The 25095-nt window shown below is 34.3% G+C and overlaps 1 protein-coding gene across 7 annotated transcripts in view; it reads left to right on the top strand.

The window, feature by feature from the left end:
• Window positions 1-25095, top strand: part of LOC114330604 (NAD kinase) — a 214517-nt gene that overhangs the window by 112032 nt on the left and 77390 nt on the right. The gene's annotated exons all lie outside the window — the stretch shown is intronic.

Raw genomic sequence — 25095 nt, 5'->3', positions numbered from 1 at the left:
CAGTTTTTCTCCTCCTTATGATGTTTATGAGGAGACACTCATAATTTTAAGAACCAACATCTTCATTAGAATGTGCGAAACCCAAGATATTTTTAGGATTCGTCGATAGTCCTTGTTTCCAGGTCATAAAAGCCTTACGAGATATTTCTATCTTGGTTATCAGCTCTTCACCAGAGTCACAATTTACATTTAACCAGCTGCCAAGGTATTTAGAATGGTTTACACGTACTATCTCCTCTCCATTATAAAAGAAAGCAGACCTATTTTGATTTATATTAATATTTCCAACTTTGAAATGTTAATTTTAAGACCTCTCCGATGACTTACTTCACTGACTAGATTTGGTAACGTCTGGAGATCTTGTTAATTTTCTGCAAGAACGACTGTATCATCAGCGTATCTGATATTCCTGATTACTTATCCGCCTATACTTACTCCTCTTGTCTGTCATCCAAAGCTTTCCTAAAGATTTCTTCAGAGTATAGATTAAACAGATTGGGTGACAAAACACAACCCTGTCGTACTCCACGTTTGATGAGTAGTTTTTCAGTACGGCTCTGTATCTCCAATTCGGATAGAGGCTACTTAGACCAGAAAGGATCTGTTTTTAGGTGGATGTGAGAGGTGGCATTCGGATTTTTGCGGATAAAGTTAGGTGATAACTTCGTAAACAATAATTTACTTATGCTCCTCAAATATGATCGGCACATTAATAAAAAAATAAAATATTTAAAAATTTCAAAAAATTTCGTTTTTTTTTCTACTTTCTTTGCTTAGGTATAACTTTAAAGCGATTCATTTTGGAACAAAGTCGTATAGGAATAAAACAAAGATAATTAAATTTTCTATCAGATACGATTGGTTAAAAATGCCTTAATTTAACACCCTTGCTGCAAAATAGCAATAAATATAAAATAAGGGGGCAAAACAAGCCTGTCCTTATTCAATGATTTTCCATCACTTAGGTTGCACTTGGAACCTTCCTAATTCGTTTAGAAAATTTTTGTATTGTGCTAAAACCGTCCACCAAATTTCATTAAAATTGACTTTCTAGATTTTGCATAATAATTTAGCAATCTAAACTTTTTTTAAAAAATTTAAATTTTTTTAAAATCTTGCACAACAAAAACTAAAACATACAAAGATTTCTTAATTTTTTTACATATAAAGAAGCACTCCACCTATCTGAAATTTACAGAATTGAAATCGGATTATTTAAGCAGCCTCAGCAATGTTTTAAAGTTATAAACAATTTTTTGGCTTTATAAACAAATTAGTGCTGTGTCCAGGAGGGGGTGCTACGGGCTCCTTTATTTAGATGGACTTACCCAAGTTTTTTATGTATTTTGACCCGTAGAACACGAATTTTTTGGGTAACAGTTGATCCGGATGTCGATGAGATTGTTATAAACAAAGAACTTAAGGAATAACATAACATCGATTTTTCGCAAAATAAAACATTTTTTTGTATTTTTTGGGTAATTCTAAGCAAAAAATGTTCTTACAAGTTTTTTCGTAGGATGCATAGTTTTCGAGATAAACGGGGTGGAACATTCAAAAAATCGAAAAATTGCAATTTTTGAACGAGAATAACTTTTGATTAAAAAATAAAATAGCAATTTTGCTGACAGCATTTGAAAGTTTAAGTCAAATTATACCGGTTTTAATTATTTGCATTGCTGAAAATTAATTTTTTTTATTATTAAACAAAGCTATTTGTTTATAAGCCAAAAAATTGTTTATAATTTTAAAACATTGCTGAGGCCCCTTAAATAATCCGATTTTAATTCTGTAAAGTGTATTAGATAGGTAGAGCACCTCTTTATATGTAAAAAATTTAGCCAACTTCTAAATAGTCTACTTTTTGTTCAGAAAGATTTTAAAAAATTTGAACTTTTTTTTTAAAAACATTTACATTGCAAATTTATTATGCAATATCTATTAGGTCGACTTTAAAGAAATTTGGTAGACCATTTAAGTAAGTTATAAGACTTTTTTAAGCGAATTACTAAGGTTCTAAGTGCCACCAAAGTGGTTAAGAAACATTGAATAACAACAGGCGTATTTTGGCCCCTTATTTTGTATTTATTGCTATATTGCAAAAAAGGTAATACCTTAAGACATTTTTGACCAGTCGTATATCATACAAAATTCAATTATCTTTATTTTATTTCTCTACGACTTTGTTCCAAAACGAACCGTTTTAAAGTTATAAGCAAAGAAAGCAGAAAAAATCGATGTTTTTCGCAATTTTTAAATATTTTAATTTTTTTATTAATGTTCCGGGCATATTTGAGAAGGAGCATAAGTCAATTATTATTACTGAAAGTGTCACCTAACATTATCTGCAAAAATCCGAATGTCACCTCTAACATTCAGAAATACACGTTTTTTTTACAGATTAGTCCTGGTCTAACTCGAAAAGTGTATCGTGTCAGACTCGGTCGAATGCCTTCTCGAAGTCGATGAAACAACATAAACGTTCTTTCGGAACTCACAATTCAGTTTTCTAGATTCAGTAGGTATATTTAAGTTTCTCGTTGATGTTGAAACTGTCTTGTTTTCTTCGTGGAGGTCTTCTATTTCTTTACATGAGTTCTAGAGCCAAGATTCTTTGCAGAACGTCAGTCAATGTTAACTAATCTTGGAATTACTTTGTCCATTTTGCAAGGATCTAAGCGAACAAAGCCAAGTGTGAACACCTGTGATGTCTTCTGGGTTAAATTTTCCAAAGCTCTTGAGTATTTTCGCGTACGGAGCAATGCCTTTTGCTTGTCCCTGGAGTCATCAGATCTTGATGCCTAATAGCCACAATGAGACAGCTTATTATTGAGGAAATTATTCAAGGCCTGGCCCTTTTTGCTTTTCTCTGGCCTGGACTAATTTAGGTCCCACGAATATCATGCTTATGTTTTTTCAACACTTCCTTTTGCAACCATGGTATTTTAAGAATGTTTCTTCAAATATGTCCTCGTTATTTTTCGTCTTTAGTACAATGTTTTTAGTTTCTCTTCTACAATATATTTAGATTATGCTCCTCTTTCTTTGAAAGTTTGGTAGTTATATTAACTTTTCACACTAATATATCAAAGAGTAAAGATTCAGTCGTTTATGTAATCTCTAAAAACAATACAGATGATTTCCAACTTTCGTATTGAGGCGGCCGTCAATATGAGTGCTAGTAAGATGGGCGGAGGTAAATTCCTCACCAACTCACTCAGGTAATAAAATAAAAATATAGATGTAATTTAAGAATGATTATTATGAAAGCATCCGAAATCCAAATAAAAGACATATTTCCTTACATTATAATAATAGTTTATAATATAGATAATGTGCAAAAAGTATAAATTATTATTTAATATTTACTATAATAAGAGACACACTTTACAAAATCCATTGTCATTTGATTAGACTGACAACTTATTAATGAATTTTCTACATTTTTCTCAGCTTAACATCTTTATCTTTGATAGGTTTTGCAATATGCAAACTGCAATAATCAAACAATTTCATTTTCTGGTTTGCATGACATTAAATCAAACATAAAACAATCTGATACGTCTTCTGGTTTTATAATATAATGTATGGCCAAAAGTATGTTTGAGCCACTTGCCTACTTCAGATTCATTTGTACACATAGTTTCAAAAGTCATGCATCACACCTCGTATTTACGATGTTTACGCTTTTATAAATCCGTATCTTTATCACATATTTAATGGGCCTTTTTTATAAAAAATATACCATTTTTGTTTTTTTTTTATTTGATTACCCATTTAATTGACCCGGTTTTGTCAAGGTGTAAACATTTGAAAAATTTGTTCTGGTGAAATTTTTGAAAACATGATTAAAAATGAATCGTACTTTAATTTCTGAGTTGGACCGTATAAGTATTATCGATTTGGTTGAAGAAGGCCATTCACAGCGGTTCGTGGCTGAAAGAGTTGGTGTTTCTCAGAGTGATGTCTCGCGGATATGAAATAGGTTCCTGGAGACAAACTCGATATGGAATAGAGGTCGGTCTGGTAGACCCCGAGTTACCAATGATCCACAGAATAGATATATCAGAATTTCCATCTGTAGAAATTCTTCTATGTCTGTACCAGCCCTCCAAAGAGAATTTAGGCATGCTACAGGAGTCAGAGTATCGTTATCTACAATAAGAAGAAAAATTTTAGACTCAGGTTTAAGGAGTCGCCGACCAATAAGAGTTCCTCAGCTACAACCTAGACATGTTTTGGACCTCCTCCAGTGGACTCAAGAACACATACAGCTCCCCCAACAATTTTGGAATTTTGTGCTTTTTTCAGACGAGACCAGGGCCCGGATTACGTACACTCGATACGCATCGTATCCGCCATGTTTTACTGTAGCGCCTTATGGGAAAACATGGCGGATACGATGCGTATCGAGTGTACGTAATCCGGGCCCAGATTCTGTTTAATAGTGATAAACGGCGAATTCGTAAGTGGCAAGAGTCAACAAGAGCTGCACAACTAGCCACACACTTTCGAAAAATTACTGACCTCTCACTCAACGTACCTACTAGGGACAATGTTTAAGTATATCCAAGTAGAGACTTAAGGACTTCGATATACCTAACATTATCTAAGACGGATAATCGAGTACCAGGCACCTTTCAATAGTGTCCTCAAAGAAGGAATTCAAGAAGTCAAAGGAACAGATCCCTGGCTACAGGAGAAAGATAAAATCTTTAAAAATATAAATATTTATTTTGTATTATGATCTTCTCATTTCTGTTTTTGGGGCTTCAAATATTTAAAAGTGACACATTTTTTGTGAATATGTGCTCTTTTCGTATTTTTGTTTTTTGATTATAGTTTTCATGTGTTACCTCCCTAAATGACCCCGCGCATCATCTACAACACCTGAGTAAGGGTGTCTTCGATACACAAAGTGTATCAGTGTCCTGAGCCTACTTCCTAATAGCACAGTTTACTGTGTGTTACAAAGTAAGCCTCTAAACTCCTGCTGCTAATGATTTTTGTCCCCTTTGTCGTGTTTATTTGTACTAGTTGTTAAAGCAATTTTTCCTAATTTTGGTTCATGACATCATTACTTTATCTGTGTTTTTCCGCTCTAAAAATTAAATTCACTCTGTGTATATGACAATAATTAAATAATTAATATATCGTTAACTTAAGAAAGGTTATTACACCTGTTATCACGTATATTTTATTTTACTGTAAAAACTAATAAAGGAAATATGCTAAATACTTAAGTATATTATTTTCCTATAATGATTGTTGGAATGGAAGAGAACAGAGCAGGTAAGTCGCGGTGGAGGTTTAGCGCGATGCCATCCAGGGCCCTGATTCTAAATCAAATTTCGACCAAAAACAAGTCGCTTTCAATATGGCGACGGTTGAAATGCGATTGTGCGAGCCTTGTGGATTTTAGTTGAACTAACGAAGTGACGTCATGAAATAGCGACTATCGAAATTAATAGCGACTTTAAAAAGGGTGTTGATATTATAATTTCGACTGTCGAAATTATTTGACACGGAGATGAATGAATGGCCAAAAACGAGGTTAGGTTTAGTTTAGATGTGTTTTGTTTATTTCTTGCAAGGAAAACTAAAGCAAAAGGTATTATAATATAGCTGGGTTTAATTGAAATTTGCTTGTTTTGAGGAATTAGATAGAATAGTATTAAATTAGAAATATAATAATTGAGAATGTCCACAACATGAATCATCAACTCAATGAAAGATGTAAGGTAATAATCTGGGAAAATTAGTAAAAAACAAGGAAAATTAATTACCAGCTATTTTATTGCTGGACATGCTGAAATCAAATCTTAAGATTTCCTATATTAGTAATATAGCTGTGCAAAGTCCACAGAAAGTGTGCTATTTTGTTTATAAACAAATTAGCGCTCTGAAATCTTTTTTTTATTATTGCTCTATAACTCCGAAAATTTTAACTTTAAACCAAAACACTCACATAAAAATTGACAGTAATTTAATTCTGCACATTGATAATTTATTCCAAAGGAAATTTTCCTCGGAAAATTCGGGTTTTCCAAACAAAATCTTTAATTTTCAACTAAAATTTGAGGGAAGTAATTATTTATTGGAGCTAATATATGGAGCTAAATATGGAGCCCCCTCTACCAGGGGTAGAGGGGGCTCCTTAGCTGTGGTGAAAGCAACCTCTCTAAGAGAAGGAACTCTGAAATCAAACCCTGGTCCTCCAAGGGGGGGTTAAGACATCGGGCTAACTCCTCGGTACTTGTAAAAAAATGACTGAAGTGGGGTAGAGAGGACTCCTTAGCTGTGGAGAAAGCAACCTCTCTAAGAGAAGGAACTCTGAAATCAAACCCTGGTCCTCCAAGTTGGGGGTTAAGGCATCGGGCTAACTCCTCGATACTTGTAAAAACAAGCAAATGTTAAACGACCCAATAGTCAGACTCGGATGAATGGACGGATCACTCGGCAACGAAAAAAGCGACGAAAAAGGACTATGAATTTTGGAACGTGGAACGTTCAAAGCCTCTCAAATAAAATGGATGAAGTTATACTAGAGCTAAAATACATGAAAATGGACATCGCAGTAGTGACAGAAACTAAGAGGAAAGGCCAAGGATCACAGAAATTGGGCTACTATGATCATTTTTATAGTGGAGTTCCAAAACACATAAGAGCTCAACAAGGAATATCGATCTTCATACGCAGGACATTAAGAAAGCACATAACATCGTGGGAAGGAATAAATGAAAGAATGATAAAGGTCAACATGAACATATATGGCTATAGGATAACTATTTTGGGAGTATATGGTGTAAACGAGGACGCACTGGTAGCTAACAAAGATGAGTTCTATGAACAGCTCAACGATGAAATCGTCAAAATAGGAAATGCCAGAGAAATTATATTATTAGGAGACCTAAATGGCAGAACAGGCAATAAAAAACAGGATGACGTAGTAGGCAGATACGGCGAGGAAGTACTCAACAATAATGGAACAAGAATAATTAACATCTGTAAACAGAACAATTTAAGAATTATGAACGGCTTCTTCCAGCATAGATGCATTCATAAATATACTCGGACCCAACCTACTATGAACCAGAAAAGTATAATTGATTATCTTTTGATAAAACAACGGAGTCGAATGAAAATTAACGATGTAAGGGTTTATAGAGGAGCAACATGCGGCAGTGACCATCATCTTCTAAAAGCGGAAGTACTGTTCCCCGGAATGAAATCTCAAAAAAATCTAAATCCACGAGAACAAGGAGGAAACAAATTGGAACCAAAAAAGAAATACAACCTAGAAAACTTACAACAAACAAGCATAAGAACGTTATACGAAAAGCGACTGGACGAGAAACTGAAAGGACAATATACATTTATAAATACGGAACATCTTCATACACATATAACACAATGTATACACGAAGCCGCATATGAGGCATTGGGGGAGTACAAAGACAACATAAGAAGTAAACCATACTGGTGGGACTTAGAAATAGCCACCGAAATAGACGATAAGAGAGAAAAGTACCGGAAATATATGAGTACACAGAAAGATTCCGATAAGGTTTTATACAAAGAAGCACAAGCAAGAGTGCGGAAAAAAATCACACAGAAGAAAAACGAAACGTGGACAAAAAAATGCAATCAACTTAACGCCTATATAGGGGGGACAAGAAACACAGAGAGCTGGAAATTCCTTAAAACGTTGAGAACAGATACCAAAAGGGATATAATAACACCGATTACTCTGGAAAAGTGGGATGGCTATTTCAAGCAGTTACTAGTAGAAAATAGAGAAGATTTTATTAAAAACGAAGATCACGAAAGTTTCAATGTAATTGTCAGTGGCTCACCGATTCGGTTAAGACTGGAAGAAGTACGAAATGCATGCAAATCCCTAAAAAATAGAAAAGCGTCAGGGCCTGGCGACATAGCACCAGAACTGCTCAAATACGGTAGCAACACCCTGTATGAATACCTAAGAGATCTATTTAATAGATGTATGAATGGCGAAGTGATACCAAAAGAATGGCAATTGTCTGTAATTTCTACAATACACAAGAAAGGCAGTAAAAATGTATGCGATAATTACCGGGGAATATCTGTCACAAGCACTATCAGCAGAGTTTACGGAAAAATTATCAAAAATAAAATAGAAGAAGAATACAAGGACTTAGAGGCCGAAGAGCAAGCCGGTTTCCGCGCTGGCAGATCCACCACTGACCACCTATATTGTGTAACACAGTTAATAGACAAACAAATAGCCTACAATCAAGAACTGCATTTAGTGTACATAGACTTAAAAAAAGCATACGATACTGTACCACAAAGTAAACTTTGGGAAGCCCTCGAAAAAACTAACATCAGTCTGAACCTCATTAAAGCTGTAAAAAATCTATACCAACATAATATAGCAAAAGTTAAGCTAGGCAAGGAAATCTCGTCAGGATTTGAAGTGAATAAGGGTCTTAAACAGGGCTGCTGTCTATCGCCGACACTATTTAAAATATATTTAGAGCAAGTTTTGAAATCCTGGAAAAGGAAATGTAAGAATATGGGTATACCGCTAAATGATGATAACATGCTATACACTCTATGTTTTGCGGATGATCAGATTCTTATGGCCCAGGATTATCACGATATTGAATATATGACCCGAAAAATCATAGAAGAGTACCGGAACTGGGGTTTAGAAGTGAATACCAAGAAAACGGAATATATGTGCGTTGGAGGTATACAGCAGGATCTAGCGTTGGAAAATGAAATAACTATTAATCACGGTCAGGAATATAAATACTTGGGTCTTAAAATTACACAAGATGGAACGTTGGACAAGAATATCCAAGAAAGGTGCACACAAGGAAGGAAAGCTATCGCATTATTGAACAAAATCCTATGGGACCAAAGTATCTCCAAAGAAAATAAACGTAACATCTATAACAGCATTGTTAAGAGCATTATAACATACAGCAGCGAAGTTTGGCCACTTAAAGAAAAATCCGAAAATATGCTCAGAACAACTGAAATGGACTTCTGGAGAAGATCTGCTGGTATATCAAGAATACAAAAAATCAGAAATACAAGAATATTGGAGATAATGGATGTAAAGCATACAATAATGGACGATATAAAAACAAAGCAACTAAGATGGTTTGGCCACGTACAACGTATGGAAGAAGACAGATTACCCAAACAAGTGCTACGATGGGCACCAAAAGGACGGCGGAAAAGAGGAAGACCTAGGAAAAGCTGGATAGAAGGAATCCATAGGGAAATCAGAGAAAGAGGCTTGAACGAAGACATGTGCTACGATCGAGAGCAATGGCGATTGGGAATCGGAAGACGTCGTAGAACGTTATGAACCGATTATATATATATATATAATTATTTATCAATAATTAAATAATTTGGTGACAGTGACATAAATCTTTTTTGTTATGAGTGTCTTGAAGATATGAAAATTGTATGTACAAAGAGGACCGGAATTAAAAGGTATCTAATGGTTCAAAGATTAAAATCCTGTTGTTTATAACTCTGTCGCAAATGCCGGTCAAATTTGACCGGTTATACCTGGAATCAATCCTCGCAATTCAATTTGTTTTTCTTCGAAAAGAACACAGCCCTTTTCAACAGCGTTAACTTAATTTAATTCAATATTTTCTGAGGGGTTCTATTTGTTTATAAGCCAAAAAATTGTTTCTTTATAACATTTCTGAGACCGCTCAAATGGTCCAATTTCAATCCTGTAAGGTAGGTTGAATAGGTATAGTGCTTTTTTATACGAAAATCATAGTTATTCTGGTGTATCATAATCTTGCTGGTTATTATTTCGACCGAAATTTTTTAATTAACATTTTAATTATTGCTAAACTATTGGTTAGATTGTCGCCGGTCTCCTGATATACAGAGAGGGGCTTAATTATGGAATAAATTCATTTTCTCTAAAATGGACGATTTTAGAGAAAAATCCCGAAACAGGTCGATTTTTATTTTTAAATTGAATTTCTTGGCATATATTTCAAACTAGTGACGTCATCCATCCGAGCGTGATGACGTAATCGATTATTTTTTTAAATAGGAATAGGGGTTCGTGTTGTAGCTCATTTACAAAGGCGTTCAATTCTCTATTCAGTATTATAAACATTAATATCATTATCCACAAGGAAAAGAAAAAGTTTTCCTGTAGTTGGCTGTATACCATCAATCACAAAATTGGAAAGAAATCCTTTGTAAAAGGTATAAAATTTTTTTATTAAAAATCCCTTAAAAGGGCTACATCACAACAAAACGTTTTCGATTTTTATAAAAAATCATCATCAGTGTTTGATAAACTGGATGCTAGCTGAGCCACAAAAGAAAAATATCTGGGTAAAAACCCTTTACATAAAATATAGATGCCTTAAAAGTGCATACTTCAATAAAAAGGCCTGTGATGGTCACATGGCAAACAGGATAATGCCCTAAGGTAAGGTATACAGGTTTCCCAACACGTGGGATCCAAATTGAGTTGATCACATTTCAAGAGTTGCCATTAAGTCATTGAAATGTGATCAACTCAATTTGGATCCCACGTGTTGGGAAACCTGTATACCTTACCTTAGGGCATTATCCTGTTTGCCATGTGACCATCACAGGCCTTTTTATTGAAGTATGCACTTTTAAGGCATCTATATTTTATGTAAAGGGTTTTTACCCAGATATTTTTCTTTTGTGGCTCAGCTAGCATCCAGTTTATCAAACACTGATGATGATTTTTTATAAAAATCAAAAACGTTTTGTTGTGATGTAGCCCTTTTAAGGGATTTTTAATAAAAAAAATTTATACCTTTTACAAAGGATTTCTTTCCAATTTTTATTAATATCATTATTTATCCAGGGAGGCCAAAAATATTTTTGAATTAAATTAATTGACGCAAGAAAGAAGAATGCATGTAATGTATTTAACTCAAAATACATTCTATTGCTGTCAGAAAATAGAAAAAAATGTTTATTTTGCAAATAAACATTGCTTTTAGCTTAAATTAAATGTTCAAACTGCCAATAGGTAGGAGGGAGGCTGTTTGTGATTTAATTTAAGCGAAAAGAAATGTTTATTTGTGAAATAAACCTTTTTTTCTATTTTCTGGCAGCAGTACAATATATTTTGAGTTAAATAAATTACATACATTCTTCTTTTTGCGCCAATTAGTTTAATTCAAAAATTTTTTTTGGCAACCCTGTATAAATACCTAATGATATTAATGTTTATATTACTGAATAGAGAATTGAACGCCTTTTCAAATGACCTACCACACGACCCCTATTCCCATTAACAAAATTATCGATTACGTCATCACGCTCAGATAGATGACGTCACTAGTATGAAATATATGCCAAAAAATTGTAATTTAAAAATAAAAATCAACCTCTTTCGGGATTTTGCTCCAAAATCGTCCGTTTTAAAGAAATGAATTTATTCCATAATTTAGCCCCTCTGTATAATCTACTATAATAAATCTTTCATGTCATCAATTATTTAATTATTGATAAATAATTAGGTACTTCCCTAAAATTTTAATTGAAAATTGCAGATTTTTTGGGAAAACTCGGATTTTCTGAGTAAAATTTTTGTTGAAGGAAATCGGAAAAAAAATAACTTTGTGCAGAACTAAATTACGGTGAATTTTTATTTGAGTGTTTTTGGCTCAAATAAAAATTTTAGGAGTTACAGACCACTAATTGAAAAAAAAAGAAGATTTAGGAGTGCTAATTTGTTTATAAATAAAATAACACACTTTCTGCGGACTTGTCATACCCCATATTACTAATATATGCAATCTTAAGATTCGATTTTAGCAATAAAATAGCTGGTAAATAATTTTTCCCAAAAATGGCATTTTTTCGATAATTTTCCCAGACTATCAACAAACTCCAATAAACCGAAGCGCCAACCCAAATTCTGAGCAGTCTCAACATGATAAGGTTAATATCCCCAGTTGTAACTAATATCGAAATGAATAAGAATCGCTATACTCTGCGGCTGTCATGGCGGTGTCGAAATGAAATTGCGACTGTCGAAATGAATTAGAATCAGGGCCCAGGAGGTTTACATCGATGCTTTCGAAAATAAAATGAGTTTGTTTTACATGGATGTCTACTACGCGGCCTACAAGGATGCTTCCCTGTGATTGGTCCGTTCGAAGCCAAGTTGTCATTACCTGCGTTATCTGAGTTGATACTTTTTATATAATCCCTTTTTTGTATTTCTAAAGTAATTAAATTCAGTAAATTTTTGAAATATGAAGGAGGATCTGATTATTTAAAGCTGATATTTCATCACTATCATCAATTGACTGGCACAACATCGCAAAAGCACAGTCTTCTTGTCATTCAAATTTCATTAAACTACTTCACTTCATAGTGGTTCTAGCTCGACTGACAGCGCAGGTGACCTCCTTGCTATGCGCTGTCGACATCAACCACGACTTAACTAGTAGCATCCACCGCGACCGACACCTACACCTCCACCTCGACCCACTTGTTCTGTTCTTACCCCAAGTGTCTCAGAGAGCTATGGAACGGATAATGCTCAACATTAAGCTCAGCGATGGCATATCCAACGAAAAATAAGCAGTCCATCAAAAGTAACAAAGATGTAATCTAAAATATTGCCATGTAGTCCGTTCTTTAACGGTAAAATATTGCAAAACCTCTAAATTTTAAAGAACCGCTTGGATTGACATGGAATTTGGCATACACATAGCTAACAAGTCAAAGAAAAAAAGTGATATTGTGCCGATATGTGCTCTTGTCCTGGGGGTGATTTTCACCCCCTCTTGGGGGTGAAAAAATATTCGTCCAAAGAAAGTCAGGAAATGGATAAACTGGCTAATTTTAAGTAATTTTCGTCCTATAGAGTTTTTTCACTAAGTCAATACTTTTCGAGTTATTTGGCAGTGAATATGTTCATTTTTTCAACAAAATAACCACGCTTTTAGACGATTTTTCGCAAATAACTCAAATAGTAAGTATTTTGTCGAAAAAATATTCTTGGCAAAAATATAGCCTGTAAAAAATTTAAAAAAAAATGGTGTATACGTCACGTCTCTACACCTAGTAGAAGCAGAGATATAGCTAATGAAAAATAGGTTCATATTCGTCAAATTCCAAATGGAATACTTTAATGTGAAATAACCAACAAAAATGAAGCACATTTCGGGGAACACTCATTAAAACTTATTTAAAGTGATTAAAAAAAGCTTCATTTTTGTTTTATAAAAAAATTTCTAGCATCAAAATTAAACAAGTTACGCTCAAAATAAAGTTACTCCCTTTTGGTTTTGGTAAAAAAATCGAGAAAATCACCCCCTAATTAGTATCTTAAATGAACTTAATCGTTACGACTTCACAAGTTTCTTGACTCGTGTATATATTGTTTATATGATCTGTAAGTTTCATCGGTTCAAAGTCCTTATTATTGAAAAGGCTGTAGTTAAAAGGGGTTGAACGGATCACTGATCACGAATGTATGCAAATTTAGAAACACCAAATCTTAATCAATTTTTGTCTAACAGAAAAACAAAACAATACATGATATTCAGAAAAGCAAATCTGACTTTTTTTGTTTTTCGAGATTTTTGGTATCTCTAACAATTTTTAAGTTATTTTGAAAAAAAAAGCATATTTTTCAAAATTTAAATTTTTAAAAATTTTACTTTGAAACCAAATTTTTTCAAAAATTAGCACTTTGAATCGATGAAACTTACAGATCTATAAACACAACATAAGTAAAATAATTTGTGGAGCGGTAACGATTAATTTCATTTAAGTTGCTAATTAGGGGTTGGTCTTCCCGATTTTTTTTTTTGCAAAAACAAAAGGGACCTACTTTATTTTGAGCGTAACTTGCTTAAATTTAATGCTACAGACTTTTTGTAAAAATAGAAATAAAGCTTTTTTTAAACACTTTTAAAAAGTTATAATGGGTCTTCCCCAAAAAGTGCTTAATTTTTTGGATATTTCACGTCGAAATATTCTATTTGAAATTTGGTGAATATGAATCTATTTTTCATTGGCTATGACTCTGGCTCTACGAGATCCAGAGACCTAACGCGTACACCATTTTTTTTACTTTTTTATAAGCTATATTTTTGCTAAGAACGTTTTTTTCGACAAAATACTTACTTTTTGAGTTATTTGCGAAAATTCGTCTAAAAATGTGGTTATTTTGTTGAAAAATGAACATATTCATTCGCAAATAACTCGAAAAGTGTTGACTTGGCGAAAAAGCTCTATAGAACAAAAGTTACTTAAAATTAGTCAATTTACCCATTTCCGGACTTATTTTGGACATATATTTTTTCACCCCCAAGAGGGGGTGAAAGTCACCCCCAGGGCAAAAGCACACATCGGCACCATATCACTTTTTTTCTTTGACATAATAGCTATGCGTATGCCAAATTTCATGTCAATCCAAGCGGTTCTTTAAAATTTAGAGCAAAAACCGTGAAAGAATGGACTAATGTTAAAATAGAACTAGGCAGGACACAGGAAGTGTGGAAGACAACTGATGGACTGAAGCGAATTGTTTAATGGCGACCAAAAGGAAATAAGAAAAGTAAAGACAGATAGGATAAATACCTTTTATAAATACCTATGACTTCTACAGTTAATTCTACAAGGCAAGATTGAGGGCAAGAGAGGCCCTGGACGTAGACGTATATCCTGGCTGGCCACTCTTAGGAAGTGGATTGGTCTAACGTCAACTGATCTATTTCGAGCTGCTGTGAATAGAATAAGATGGGTCAATGTGGTCGCCAACATCTCTAGAAGATAGGCACCTTTAGAAGAGAGATCTCAAACCAGAACATCAGGCAAATGGCTGATTACGAATGGATGCAAAAAACAACTACATATCACAATATTCAATCACAAAACAAGCTATCCTCGTCACAATATTCTGATTTATACTTGAAGGTATAAAGGTTATAAAGCTTTTTGTAGAATTGCAATTCATTTAGTAGTTTTTTAGAAAAAAAAATCCAAAAATCAGTAGGTAATTTAGGCATTTTTTCAATAAAAAATTGCAAATAGCTCGAAAATGAAGAATTTTCTAAAAATTACCAAGAGAGAAAAAGTATTTATTTCTACCACTAAATTTAGTTTTTCATTTTCCTTTTAAATGCAAAATCCATTTTAAAAAAATACATACAGGGTCTTATTTTCGGTTTGTAATATTTTTCCATTATTTTTTATTCCGGACCTGGATTTCTTATAATAATAAATTAATCGATTAGACACCTTAAAGAATATTCGCGTGCCAAATATAAAGAAAATAAACAGTGTGGTTAAAAAGTTATGAACATAGATGAAGCAACCAGTATATTTTTTACTGACTATATAACTTTAAGACTATATTGACTATAGACTATAAGACTTATAAGATCCATTAAGGGCGCAGGCGCAAAATTTCGGCACAAGTGCTTTTTAAATGCATTCATTTTTTTTCGAATCCTGAGAAAAATAATAAATATTTTTGAAAAATTTAAACGCAGAATGAAAGATTACATTATTATCGAGGGCCGAAAGTCCCTTAGAATAAACAAAAAGTCTTTTTTCAATGAAATATTTGCAATTAAAAATCACACCAAATTTTCTCTTTTATTTTCACCCCTGTAACTTATTAAAATAAACATTATACAAGTTTTCAGGGACTTTCGGCCCTTGGTAATAATGTAATCTTTCATTCTGCGTTTAAATTTTTCAAAAATACTTATTAGTTTTGTCAGGATTCGAAAAAAATGAATGCATTTAAAAAGCATTGGAGCCGAAAGTTTGCGTCTAACCCCTTAAGCGTGGGTTTCTGCGATTGCTTAAGTGTTCCCTGTTTTCTCTGCGATTTAACGTATGATGTATGATACTTCCAAAGAAACATCCCATATATAATATACAGAGAGAGTCTGTAATTTGGAATAAATTCAATTATACAGTCAATACTGTAAACTTATTAAAATAAGCATTATACAAGTTTTCAAGGACTTTCGGCCCTCGGTAATAATGTAATCTTTCATTCTGCGTTTAAATTTTTCAAAAATACTTATTAGTTTTGTCAGGATTCGAAAAAAATGAATGCATTTAAAAAACATTGGAGCCGAAAGTTTGCGTCTAACCCCTTAAGCGTGGGTTTCTGCGATTGCTTAAGTGTTCCCTGTTTTCCCTGCGATTTAACGTATGATGTATGATACTTCCAAAGAAACATCCCATATATAATATACAGAGAGAGTCTGTAATTTGGAATAAATTCAATTATACAGTCAATACTGTAAACTTATTAAAATAAACATTATACAAGTTTTCAAGGACTTTCGGCCCTCGTAATAATGTAATCTTTCATTCTGCGTTTAAATTTTTCAAAAATACTTATTAGTTTTGTCAGGATTCGAAAAAAATGAATGCATTTAAAAAACATTGGAGCCGAAAGTTTGCGTCTAACCCCTTAAGCGTGGGTTTCTGCGATTGCTTAAGTGTTCCCTGTTTTCCCTGCGATTTAACGTATGATGTATGATACTTCCAAAGAAACATCCCATATATAATATACAGAGAGAGTCTGTAATTTGGAATAAATTCAATTATACAATCAATACTGTAACTTATTAAAATAAACATTATACAAGTTTTCAGGGACTTTCGGCCCTCGGTAATAATGTAATCTTTCATTCTGCGTTTAAATTTTTCAAAAATACTTATTAGCGGGACTGCGCGCTGGGGTTTGTTTTGGTTGGATCGGGGAGAGCAACATATGTGCCTCCTGATGAGAGACTAATAAGTTTCGAAACCGGTAGGGGTGCTTGATGCACTCTCTGATTGGACTAGAATATTGTTCGGCTGTGCTTTCCTTTTGCAACCAAATTGAAAATGGTTATTCATTTTTGATTTACATTTACTCTGATTAGAGTACAAAGGGAACCATTCTCGTTGGAACTTTACCGCGCTGAGCAGATGGGACGTGAATTGTAAATTGTAGAATTCCCTCATCTTCCTTAGTCTCAGCATCCGTATGGCTTGCAAATTGTAGAAGCCTCGGAGGTGTGACCAGAGAAGGTTCCCATTGTTTTCATTCTGGTGGGATGTAGAATAGCATTATGTTGTTTTATATGCCGCTAGAGTGAAAACTTAGTCTTTTTGCTAGCAGTTGCCGCTAGGGCATCTATGCCATTTCGTTCGTTGCAATCCGGGACTGCACGCTGGGGTTTGTTTTGGTTGGATCAGAGAGAGCAGCATATGTGCCTCCTGATGAGAGACTAATAAGTTTCGAAACCGGTAGGGGTGCTTGATGCACTCTCTGATTGGACTAGAATATTGTTCGGCTGTGCTTTCCTTTTGCAACGAAATTGAAAATGGTTATTCATTTTTGATATTTTGCAATTATGTATAACTTTATACACCCTATCAAAATAGCTATCAAAATGGCAGTGATGCCATTTAAGAAAATCAACGATGACGTCATATCTCTAAATTGGGACACCCTGTATACATTATTATTGTATGTCAAAAAGGACAATTTGAAATACTAATCGACGGATCTGAGCAATTTTCAAAAAAACAATTAGTATTTGAGATATTAAATTTATTCCAAATTACAGACTCTCTCTGTATTGCGTTACCTTAGTTTATTCTTTTTTTACGTCATTTACCTATATTATTATGTATGTAATACATTTGAACCTTATTATATTTTTTCAGTAGGTTAACTCAAGTTTAAAGGCACAGTTAATTTATCGTTTTATCCGTCTAACAAATCAATTCTAGCAACAAAATACGTCGAACTAACAAACAATTGATAAGAGATTTTTATTTACATGAACCGGTCGTGTTAATGAATTATTGGTTTCGAGAGCTTATCAAATATTATGTAGTATCAATGTCTTTTTTAGATAGTTATCAATCAGTTCCGGACGTGCGCCGTAAACCTTGCAATTATAATTTTGGTGGTTGCAACACCATCAACTTTAATAATTAAGAAATCATGACCTTAAATTCTTTAACCGATTTTTTTCTCCCAAATAACGTTTATTTGTAGTATATCAATTTTATTAAATTACGCAATTTTTGAAGATTGTTGGCCCTCCCTCCTATGTAACGCACCGTAACGTTTTTCTGTACCTCACCCCTCCCCCTAACCTAAACGATACGCATCGTAGACCAGGCTGTATTGTCGCCCCCGTTAGGTAAATTATTCCGATTCTCTGCAATATAATATGCAATTGAAAACACTGATTTTAGTTCATACAAATCAAAAATTTTATGTAATATAAAAAATAATTTGTCTAAAGTGGAAGTAGTATTTATATGGGCAAAAGGGCATGCCGGTATACTGGGTAATGAGAAAGTGGATGAGTTGGTCAAAGAAGCAATAAAACATGGTGAGATTCTAACTCAGATCTTATCGACAGATGCAATAAATGACGTCAAAGCTAGAATAAATAAAATATGGAAAAAACAATGGAAAAATATTTCAAGCATATCAAAAAATTTATATTTTTCTTTACATCAAGAACTTCCTCCGCCACCTGAATACATATATAAGTATAACCTGCCAAAGAAGGATATTTCTACTATCGTCAGATTAAAAACTACACACGGAAAATATGAGGCACATCTGCACAAATTAGGAATAGTTAATTCATCAGTCTGTTTTTGTGATAATGTTTCGATTAGAGATTTGAACCATATTTTCTTTGAATGCAAAATTAACGAGAGATATACAAATCAATTATATTACAATTTACGACAAACACAAGTTCATTTTCCATTTAATATAGAATATCTAATAAGTTGTCATAAAATGGAAATATTTAAATTACTCATTAACTACTTGAGAGAAACAAATATAGTCATTTAAGTGAAATAGGTATAAATATAACAAAACTAATAAATTGACACACACACACACACACACACACACACACACACACACACACACACACACACACACACACACACACACACACACACACACACACACACACACACACACACACACACACACACACACACACACACACACACACACACACACACACACACACACACACACACACACACACACACACACACACACACACACACACACACACACACACACACACACACACACACACACACACACACACACACACACACACACACACACACACACACACACACACACACACACACACACACACACACACACACACACACACACACACACACACACACACACACACACACACACACACACACACACACACACACACACACACACACACACACACACACACACACACACACACACACACACACACACACACACACACACACACACACACACACACACACACACACACACACACACACACACACACACACACACACACACACACACACACACACACACACACACACACACACACACACACACACACACACACACACACACACACACACACACACACACACACACACACACACACACACACACACACACACACACACACACACACACACACCCACACGCAGACACGCAGACACGCAGACACGCAGACACGCAGACACGCAGACACGCAGACACGCAGACACGCAGACACGCAGACACGCAGACACGCAGACACGCATACACGCAGACACGCAGACACGCAGACACGCAGACACGCAGACACGCAGACACGCAGACACGCAGACACGCAGACACGCAGACACGCAGACACGCAGACACGCAGACAAGCAGACACGCAGACACGCAGACAGACACGCAGACACACACACACACACACCACCATTTTAAAGGCTTAATAACTCGGTTAAAAATAATTATTAGGAAAGTCAGAAATTGACCAAATCAAAGTTTAGCCTCCCCTACATGATCCTGAAAAAATTTATGTGTGTCATTAATTTATTACTAAGCTATTATTTTTAATTATTATCAATGAGCGCTAAGAGCGTATTGAGGCGGCCGTCAATGTGAGTGCTAGTAAGATTCACCATTGGACTACCGGAATGGTGCATCTCTTTTGCACTCACCATTGACGGCCGCCTAATACGCGCATAGCGCTGACTGTTAATTATTAAAAATAACAGCTTAGTAATAAAATGGTGACAAAAATTTCTTCAGTATCATGTAGAGGGGGCTATAAACTTTGATTTAGTCACTTTCTGACGTTCATAATAATAACTTTTAACTGAGTTATTAAGTCTTGAAAATAGCCGTTTTCGCGGTTTTCAAATTTTAAATCTCATATAACTCGACAACTATTAATTTTAGAGAAAAATCACAGGAGACCTTTTTTGCTCAGAATGATCCAAAGAATCTAAAAAAAGTTCGAAAATAAAATATTGATTTTTTGAATTTGTTTAAAAAAATTGTTTAAACAATTTTCCGACCGCGGCACCTCCCGGTACCCTGTGGATTTGTTATAAGGACCTCTTTTTGAGTAAGTTTGTGTAAAAAAAAAACGAATCGGAATAGTTTACCTAACGGGGGCGACGATACAGCCTGGTCTATCACCAAGTGACAATTTTTACCTAAAAGTAACAATAATTATGTTGCGAAAATCGGATTATAACTTTGTTATAATCCGTTTGAAAATTATTGATAGCACAGTTTTTATGACCATTACATACTTGCATTCTATGTTGTATTGTATTGAGGTAGTCATATATCTCGACAAACTTTGAATACAATCTAGTCTGTTTATAATACATTAAGAATTATTATGTAATTAAGAATTTCCCTGGACTATTAGTTTATTATTTTTCTTTTGAGGAAGATGATGTACAATGAAATGTGGTCAAGTATGACGATTCTGTGTGTTCTTGTTTTAATATGAAACATAAATTGTCATCTAATAACCGCCGTTGGTAAAGTTTTTACATTTTTCTTGATTTTCGAAAATTTATAGTTTTGCAATTGTACTTTTATAGACTCGCCGATTCAAACTACATATTAACAAAGATACTTATTTTTTGAGATTGGCAATTAGATCTATTAAGTTTACTTTTAGTGATCTTAACCTTGCAAATACAATATCATTATTATATCACTTAGTGAATATAATAAAACGTTCAAGGTTTCCTTTTATTACTATTTAATATTTATAATTTTAAGATTATGCAATGAAGATAAGCCACACAGTAGCCAAATAATATCATAATTTCAAGGTGACGCAAATAGGATATGCAAAACCAACCAACAAAAACTAAAACTTCGCACTCTTTGAAAGTTTCTCGACAAGATCCGGCCCGTCACAAGGGTGGGCCACCCACGTCTAGAAAACTTCCAAATACATAATAAAAATCCATGTGTTATGTTCTTATGGTAACAGGTCATGTCAGTGATAGAACGAAAGAAGCAGGAGATGGAACACCTCTTGTATAATCACCAAACTCAGCCAAGTAGACAAAGATCTCGGAAAAGCTTTCACAAAAAATCAAAATCCATACTCGAAGCGCCAAAGATGTGCCGAATGCACCTATGGCGAGCGTTAGCTACCACAACACATTTTGTCCCCTCTGGAGAAATGACTGCTGAATACAAATTGCCATATCCGACAGGAAAACCGCTAACAGACTAACAACCGGCGTTTCACGTTGTGCTAGTAACCTGAAAAAAATGGAGATACCAGGAGGACGATACCTGCGACTGTGGCTTGGTTAAGAATACTCACCATCTACTATCATGCACAGAGATGAGAGAGACCTTCACAGAAGAAGACCTAATTTTAGCAAATGACAGGGCATCCATGTGGCCAACCATTGAAAGTACAGAATTTAAAAGGGAAACGGGAATTACGGCCTTGGACTGATTCTAGAAACCTAAAACTTTATCGAACTTAAGCTTGGTCTTATTAGCTCCGTACTGGACGTCCTAAAACTGAAGCTGCTCCTACTTATTTAGTTCCTCTCTTATCGGAGATTGGATATCATTAAGGGTATTTATTTTAAATAATTCGTTTATCGTGCAACCAAAATACTCTTAACGGTTTACATGAATCCATAGGCGTAACCAAGGGGGGTTTTGTGGGCTATAACCTTCCCCATTTGGATGTACTTTGAGCTCTATACGCTTAACACCATTACTATTCCATACCCCCCAGAGACCATCCAGTAGTTGTAACCCCCCCCCCCTTAGGATCATCCTGCTTACACCGTTGCATGAATCGACGATATTCCTGCAGATTTCTTCAAACATGACGATGATATCCTTAAAAAGCAAATCTATCAATTAATTGTTAATGTCTGAATGAAAATAAATGCCAGAATACCAGAAGTTGATTAAAGACGCAGCAAATAATGTTCTAGGACTTGAAAGATCACCACCACGCTCCACGCAATGATTGGTTCGATGCTGAGTGTGAGAACATTAACAGAAGAAAACATTATGCATATGAACTTATGCAGCAAAGAAGAATCCGGGAGAAATAACAAACTTATAAAGACCTTAGGAAAGAAGAGGAATTCTTGCATGGAAGAAAAAAGCGAAGTTTTGAAAATTGAATATTGGAAGAACTTGAGACGTTAAAAACGTATAACTGAATCAGAACATTCTATAAATCTTTGAATAATGCAAAAAAAGAATATAAACCAAGGTTGGGAATATGTAAAAATTAGAAGGAGCCTATAATACTCAATACAAAAAAGAAAGTATTAGATAGGTAGTTGGAACATTATAATGAGCTATTTTCCACTGAAGTAGAAGATCAAAATCCACTACATCCAGGACCAAGAAACAATACACCATAAGAACCTTCGTCAATTCAAGACGTACAGGATACAATAAAAAATCTACGAAAATAATAAATCTCTAAGTAGTGACTGTATACCTGCATCTGCAGAACTCATTAAATCTGGGCGCGATAGTGTTACTAATGAGATACATAAAATAATAGTAAGAGGTTGGAATGAGGAACAAATTCTGGAAGAGTGATGTCTGGAATTGTTTGTCCGTTGCACAAAAAGGGCGATAAACTGGAATGCACAAACTGTATGGGCATAACCTTTCTTAAAACAGAATACAAAATATTTTCGAGTAGATCCATAGGTCGCTGGTTCATATCCGGCTTGAAGGACCAATAAATCTTTATTATAGGAGACTATTAACTCAGTGAGCTTTATAAGTGGACTGTAGGTACAATAGGAGGAATTTAAATAAAAAAATAACAGTAAAAAACGGACCTTAAAGTAACTTGTAATAAAAAGATTTCCTACCTTGTCAATTCTCGGTGAAAAATCTTGAGCAGGCCTGCTTTTTCCTCGAACTGCTATTGCTGAGGTGGATAAGTCACTCGCGAGGAACTATATTTTCTACACACTTTCCGGAGTTGTAAGTGACTGTTTTATTAAGAGAGTTGGTTGGCGAATGTGTCTTTTAAAATAATACGAGTAGGTAGGTAACCATAAAACAAAAAACTTTAAGGTTTTTTCTCGAAAAAGATCAAAATGAATAATTTAACTCATTGAATCATTAACCTACTCGTATGTATTTTCGAGTATCCTATATGGTCACCTAACCGAAAATTCAGAAGAGCTTTTTGGCGGATATCAAAGTGGTTTTAGGTCTAATCGAGCAGGCGGACAACATTTTTCTGCTGATACTGAAAATACCAACGAATATCTACCACTTCTTTGTGTGCTACGAAATAAATTATTTATTGTTTACTATACTATATAAAGTCCTTTGCAAACTAGAAATATAGGATGAACAATCACAAGCGTTTAAAACGCTTATCGAACTCTGACAGGCAATATGGTTGAAAAGAAGGCTGTGGCGTGCATCTTTTACAACCATAGTCTTGGAAAAAGGAGGTTAAAGATGCTTGAATAGATAACAGAGGAAATATTTTAACAACTCCTTACAAATTATGGCCTAAGCAGATAGTCTTGAGTCTAGACCTAATTGCTCGTAAAACAGTCAAGCTAAAAAAATGTACACTGTTTTGTCAAATATGGGCCTGCAAATAAAGAAAGAAAAATACCAAACAACAAAGCCAGAAACATTGGTCACCATTCACTGTTGATAATTCCAGCTTTGAAATGGTGGACAATTCAAATACTTGGCTCCCTGATGACTGATGATCAATGATAACTCCATAACGGAAGAAACCAAACGGAAGAATAATTTGAATCACCATTGACATTTTATTTAAAGTGTTACTTTATTTTACTAGTAGTACTATCTATACATTTGTTGATAATTTAGAAAGGAAAGTTTTCATTGGAATTCTTACCTACATGTCATAGCCTAAGAAAGTCATAACTTTAACTGATTGTTCCTAACGGAACAGATTGTTAAATAAATTGGAGTAATAAAAAAAACCATTGACATTTTATGTGGCTTTATATTGTCGCTACGTGGGGCTAAAGCTTCACGATACTATACAATATCGATACTTTTTAAGTATTGAGTATTGTATTGGTTATGCCAATGAAGTATCGTTCGAGTATTTCGAGTATGGATATCGGCAATACTTTCTTATAAAAATATCGTATTGATATTGATTTCGATACGATATCGATACAATACTCGATAAAATATCGACATAAAAAGGATTATACATCTGAGCTGTGTAGGCCCTTTATGCCCACTTTTGCATGCTTGGCAAATGGACATTATTCTAAAAATATTACGAATATTGCTTTATTGCTTATAACTTATATGTATATTCTTATAAAGATTGAATATGGCTGAATGCTTCTTTGAAAGTCGACAAATACTTGCTAATTCGGTATTGTTTAAAAATTACTTTTGAAAATATAGGGAAATCCCCAGAGATTCGGAATAAATCGCAATTCAGTATTTGTTAAAAATTATTTTTGAGTCATCATCACTTACTTCCATAATATTGCCACAAATGCCACATGATATAAACAGTGTAATCATACAATTACTAACTCTAAAGAATTTCAAGTTCATGCACTCAAGTGTAAAATATTATAACAGCTGATGCTTGGGTTGCAGATCACTTATACTTTTATGTAATAAATAATTATGATCTAAATACCTATTCCACAAAATATAATCAAACAACTGTGGCGTTTTATTTTTTTTCTCGATATCGATATTTTCAATAATATCAA

This window comes from Diabrotica virgifera, chromosome 7 (assembly GCF_917563875.1).
Source record: "Diabrotica virgifera virgifera chromosome 7, PGI_DIABVI_V3a".
Lineage (NCBI taxonomy): Eukaryota > Metazoa > Arthropoda > Insecta > Coleoptera > Chrysomelidae > Diabrotica > Diabrotica virgifera.
Note: the sequence above shows the minus strand (reverse complement) of the source record. Positions and strands in the feature narration are given on the sequence as shown.